Source organism: Trichechus manatus, unplaced genomic scaffold (assembly GCF_000243295.1).
Source record: "Trichechus manatus latirostris isolate Lorelei unplaced genomic scaffold, TriManLat1.0 scaffold00305, whole genome shotgun sequence".
Classification (NCBI taxonomy): Eukaryota; Metazoa; Chordata; class Mammalia; order Sirenia; family Trichechidae; genus Trichechus; species Trichechus manatus.
This window is the reverse complement of record NW_004444241.1, coordinates 93,485-99,716: the sequence shown is the minus strand read 5'-3', so window position 1 is coordinate 99,716 and position 6,232 is coordinate 93,485.

Sequence of the window (6,232 nt, the reverse complement as noted above, 5' to 3'; positions counted from 1 at the left end):
CTGGCCCCCATACTATATACTGCTGGTATCAACCCAAAGTTCCTACTCCCATCACAACATCCATCCCATTCTGGCCAGGAAATCCCAAATGTCTCCTGGGACATCTGCTGTATTTCCTGTCCCTTTGTCATCTGGCAACCCTGAGGTCACTTAACTTCTCATCAGAGTCCTCAGGAGGATAAGCAGCCCTGTCTTGAACCTGCAGGGACATGTAGAGTGAGGAGACCCTGGAGCCAGCCTTGGAGACGTGCCAGGGCCCACAGCCTCCCTGAGCTTCTCAACATCCATCCTTGTGAGAGATGTTGACTTTCTTCCTACCACATTGCAGGCCCATCTTTTCTTGTATGGCCCTGTGTTGAGCTGGAGAACAATGGAGGCAGGCGGAGATCAGCTCATTTCAAAGGTTGAAGAGCATTATTAAATTGTTTTTGCCTCTGGGATCCATTGTGTGGGCCTGCCCTATTTCACATTCACCTTCCCAGTACACAAACTCCCCGCAACTTAACAAAACAGAGTGATACTCTCTTTACAAGATAATTCACCACACCATTTTAAAAAGAGAACAGCTTTGAAATACAATTTTGATTTGCCATTAAGAGATATGCATCCAAATTTCCAGAAATGATGAGGTCCCTTCTCGCTCTAAAAGTCTGTGAAAGCTGTCTGACCCCATCTCCTCCTCTCTATGAAGCCTTTTGTAGAGGCTGACAGGACAGCCCTTTCGTATTGGGCTGACAGGGCCAGTTCAGAGTTGTGACCCACTGTCCACCTGCTGATTAATCCTCTACCTGAAGAACAATATGATAAAGGAGTAACAAAGTGGGGTTGATTACCCAACCTGAGCAAGCAGAGGGTAAAACCTACATGCTTTCCACAGGACATATTTTTTAAAGAAAGCATTTCAGGGCTGCTTTTATCCTTGGGTGGCATCTTTGCTAAATTATCCCCTCTAATTGGTCGGTGAGGGAGGCCAGAGTCCAGCCTTCCAGTGTAATGGATTCCAGCGTGGTTCACTTTCCATTCTAGAATCCGTTTTATCTCTCTAACACCCAGACACTGAGCCGCTGTCAGTAGCAGAGGCACTCCAGAGCTGTGATATAAATGATGATTATTGTATTGTCAAATAATATTGCCCAGCCTGGCAAACTCCCTACAGCGGTGGCAGTGGAGGCGAGCTACAAAATTCAATATTGATGAACTGTACCTTGTCTTCTGGAACTATTACTCTGTCTGACAGCCACTCTCCAAGCCTCCCACCATTAGCAACAAAGAAGGGAGAGAAAAATCAAACAAGGCCAGGAAACCTTACGGAAGATGAAAAGTCCTCAGCACCCACCATGTCTACAGCCCCCCAGCACAAACCAGGCTACCCTGACTCTTCAGGCTGTGCCCTGCCTCAGTCCCTCTGGAGAGTTTATCGCAAACACAACTGCCCAGAAAAATCTAACACTAGAGAGCAGTAATGGGCCTAAGGTCTGGTCCCATCTCTGCTACTAAGTGCTGTGAACCTACACTGTGACACTCGACTTCCCTGCGTTCCTGTTAAAAAGTAATGTATCTAAGATTCCTTCCAGCATTTCTAGGAAAATTGTTTAAGATCTTGAACCCCAGACAGAAAGGCACTCTAGATGTGCTCCCCACCTCAGGGCTTTGCACTAGCTGTCCTCTCAGCCCAATGTGCACTTTCCCAAGGTACTGCCCAGTCAGCTCCCTGCCTCCTCCTGCTCCTAGCTCAATGAGGCCTAGCCTGACCACCCTATTTAATACTACGACTTGCCCTCCACTCCACCCCCATACTGTCCATCCCCCTTACCTGCTCAACTCTTACTTCTTCCCATTGCATTTATCATCTTCTAACATACTACATAATTTACTTATTATGTTTATTATTGATTTTCTATTCCCCATCTCTGAAAAGTAAGCTGCACAAGGCAGAGATCTTTGTTTTGTTCAGTGTGTCCCAGGCACCAATGATAGTGTCTGACACACAGCAGGTATTCAATAAACATTTGTTGAATAAAAGAGGCTAAGGTTAGAACGTTAGATGGTTTGCTCAGACCCATCTGACTAATTCGTTATTTGGCCCTGGGGACAGGGAGAGATGGATCATTGTTTCAGACCTCTCTACCTTGGGGCAAGACAGCCCAGGCAGAGAGGACTTCTAGGAGGTGCAGTTCCACCATATGCTCCCTTATCTCCATCACAGCCTCAAGCCCATGCTAGTCAGGACAACCAGATGTTTAACTAGAATATTTTCTGCTGAACCCCAAGCACCTTCCCAATTTATACTCGATAAGGTTGCTTAGCCGTCCTCCACAGGCCATGCCAGATTATAAACCCAACTTTAGTAAGCGTAAGACTCACCTATGAGCTTGTTTACAATTCTTATTCCCAGGTCACTTTCCAGAGATGCTGATTCAGGAAAACAGGAGAAAGGCCCAGAAATATGCATTTTAAAGACACCACCCACAGGTGATAGTAAAAACAGGTAGTCTTCAGGCTAGCCATTGAGAAACTTTAGCACAGACAGACAGCTAGGTGACTTATCATTAAGTGAATCTTACTGCTGTTTCTTCTCTGACTACCTAAGTCCAGTATGTGGCTCTACCCAGCATTAGGACCAGAAGAAGAAATGGACCCAAGGAATAGGCCTGTCATTTTCTTTTGACCCGAGGTACAAAAAATTAAAATAGCATTTGGAGAAACACCAAAAGAAATGGAGGAAGTGGAGGAGGGCAGCTTTATGGAGCTAAGGTGAAGAACAGCTCATGGTCAGAACCCCATAGTGTCTTGGCTTTGCAGCTTGTAATATTTTTAACAGCCTGCTTTTAGCAAGTAGGTGCTAAGTTTAATAATCTCATCTTGGAAAGTAAACAGATAAAAAGAAGCAAGTCTAGAATGATGGAAGTAGCAACCTCTGTCCATTTTATATGGGGAAACCCACCATAAATCAGGGGAGCGGCCTGGGCCTGAGTGCAGCTGGAGTGCTTCCAAGTACTGGGCTCAACATAGGCTTTTGCCCAGATAGGCTCTAATGTACAAACACTGAGGGGCAATTCTTCCTTTCCAAGAAGGGCAACTATTAAGCAGATGTTCCCAAAGGGATGACGCAATGATCATCAACACACATCAGCACAGAGGTGCCTGGATTCCCTCACACAGAGGTCTGGGAAGATGGAAACAAGCCAAGGGCAAGAAGGGTTACCATGGCTGACTCAGGGTTCCAGAGCAACACAAGGTCTCTGGGAGCCCAGAGGTGAAGGTACCAAAAGGAGGAGGATGCAAAAACAGATGGGGAACACCCTGTCACAGGTCTTCTTTCACCTCTGTGCTCTGTCTTCTTTGGCTCTTCCACTTATTCCTGCCCATTCTGTAGATAGGGAAGACCAAGACACTCAGATCTAATATAGCTAGCTCAGACCCCAGGACTAGGGATTGAAAAGAAGCCCTGGGTTCCCTCTACCTCCACCAGGTAAGCTCATAATTGTCTGTCACTTGGAGGTCTCCCAAGGTCAACTATATTTCCTTCAATAACAACAACAATAATAATAGCAAATAGCACTTACTCAGCATTTCCTCTATTATCAGGCACTATATTAACTCATCTAATTCTTTCAACAACTCTGAGATTGGGACTACAATACCCATTTTATAGATGGAGAGACTGAGGAAAGGAGAGGTTAACTAGTAAAAGGAGTACCTGGGGTTCCAGCCAGGCAGCCCGGCTTACCCACTGACTCTGGGCCTAGAAATGGGATGTGAGCTGCCCAAAGTGACAGATCCAAGACTAGAGCTAAGTCTCCTGAATCCCAGACAGCGCTAAAGCTGAATCAAGAACAGAGAAGTATTTTATAAAGTCAGTAGCTCCACACACCTCAGAGGAATTTTAAGACTCTCTAAGCAAGTTAGTTTCCTAGTATCCTATTCTAAAAGATCTGTAAACTCTGAACCTAGGATACTTCTAGTCCAGTGGGTTGACATTTATATATTTCACTATTACTCAACATACAACTAATGAGCATATACTCTTGCTGAGAACTGTGCTGGGCCTGCAAAAGAGCAGTGGTGAGCACAAGGAACTACGAGCAGATTGCTGCTGCAAGGCCTTATGTGTATGCCACATTAAGGAGTTTAAATGTTACTCAGAAGGCTATCAAGAGCAACTGAAGGATTTTAAGCAGGGGAGTGATGGTAAGTAAGATTTGTTGCTTCAGATAGATTACTTTGGAGGATGGATTTGAATTGGGACAAAAACAGAGGCAGGGACAACAGTTAGAAGGCTGTGGCTAGTTAAGGTCAGAGATGATTAGGAACTGAACAAAAATAGCACCAATAGGAATGAGACGTAATATTATCTTTTCTGAACTGATGGTATATAGGGGTGAATGGAGAAAAAAATTCAGGATGATGCTCAGGTTCTGTGCTTGATGATCAAGAAGATGATGAAACTAGCTACTGGGAAAGTGAATAATACAAGTAGATTTGATGGGAAAATGATGGAGTTGGCTAAAAAAGTGTTAAGCTATAATTAATTTAGACCAACCAGGTGGAAGTGCCCATCAAGTAGATGAATATAAGAGATGGAAGCTCAAGGAAAAAAATCTGAGTTGAAGATAGGATTTAGAAATTAGAAAATTGGTAGAATTGAATGAAACCTTGGGAGTGAATGACACCACACAGAAAAAATGCAGAATGAGAAATTAAGAGGAGGAAGAATGCTTAAGATATCTTAACATTTAGGAGGTGGGAGAAGTGCTTGAGCCAAAAGAGATCAAGACAGAACAAAGAAATATAAAGACAAATGGGAGAGTGTATGTCACAGAAGTCAAGGGAGAAGAGTTTCAGGAAGGAGAAGAGGTCAACAGGCCAGATGCTGAGGTTCACTGGATTTGGGCAAAGCAAAAGATCTTGTGACTACGCTAGTCTATCCTATCCCATCCAGGCTGTTGACACAGAACACTATTTATTACTGCTATATTTAATGGTCTCCATTTTAATTCCACTGAATTAAAAAAAACAATTTATGAAAAATGGCACTCTAGGCAGAAGCACCACGCTGTCCCTCCACAGCAAAGATCCGAAAAACTAAGCCAAACAGAGAATACAACAATCCAGAAACCGTAAAACATCAAATGAAGAGATAAAGAACTCAGCCAAGCACCAAATGGAGTGAGAAAACTAACAGAGAACTGAGAGTGAGGAGAGATTCATGCAGAGGTCCCCTACCAGCTAACGCAGCGTGGATCCGCCATCTTGGACTCGTATCGGAGACCAGCAAACGGGGTACAAGAAAGCAGCCTCATGGAGCGTCCAGCGGGAGACAAAACAACCGGTAATTGGGGATATATGCTTTCCCACCCCCACCCTTCTTCACCCCCACTTGGCCTCTTCTTCTTCCCGCGGCCACAATCTCTTGACCAGGAAACACCGGCTGCTTGGATTCCACACACCCAAACAGGCCGGCTCTCTAAGTGCAATTTGTTGGCTACTGGTGTTGCTTTTTTTCCGCTTCTTTTGATTTCTTCCTTACCTCTCACCACCTCCCCCTCCTTTCGCGCAAATACCTGGCTCCGTGAGCCATCTTTGCTTCTTCCTGAGGGGCTGCAGAGCTCCGGTAATTTGTGATATATGCTTTCCCACTCCCTACCCTTCTTCACCCACACTCAGCCCCCTCTTCTTCCTGTGGACACAGTCTCTTGTCCGAGAAACACCAGTCCTCACTAGCTGGCTCTCTGAGTGCCATTTGTTGGCTGCTAGTGTTGCTTTTTTTCTGCTTCTTTTGATTTCCTCCTTACTTCTCACCACCTCCCCCTCCTTTCGCTCAAACACCTGGCTCCATGCGCCATCTTTGCTTCTTCCTGAGGGGCTGTGGAGCTCCGTTCGAGTGTGGAGCTGCTTCCCGGTCTGGGCTGCCGCGCTGGTGGGATCCCAGGGCTTTGGTTCGTTTGTTTGTTTTGAATTGTTTGTTTGTTTTCCTTTTCTTGAGTTGGGAGCCCTTTCTGGCCAGGTGGTACTGCGTGGCAAGGAGACTTCCCCGTCAGCTTGCACAAACGTGCAGAGGGATCCCTGAGAGCATTTCTTTTATCGTTGGTTTTTTTTTTTCTGTTTTTTGGGGGGCTTTCTTGTTCTTTTTTTTTTTTTAATTTGTTTTGTTTTCTTTTCCCTCTGTTTCCCTTTTTGTCTTTCTTCATTGCTCAGTTTCTCATCTCTCTATATCTTCCTTCTCTTTCTG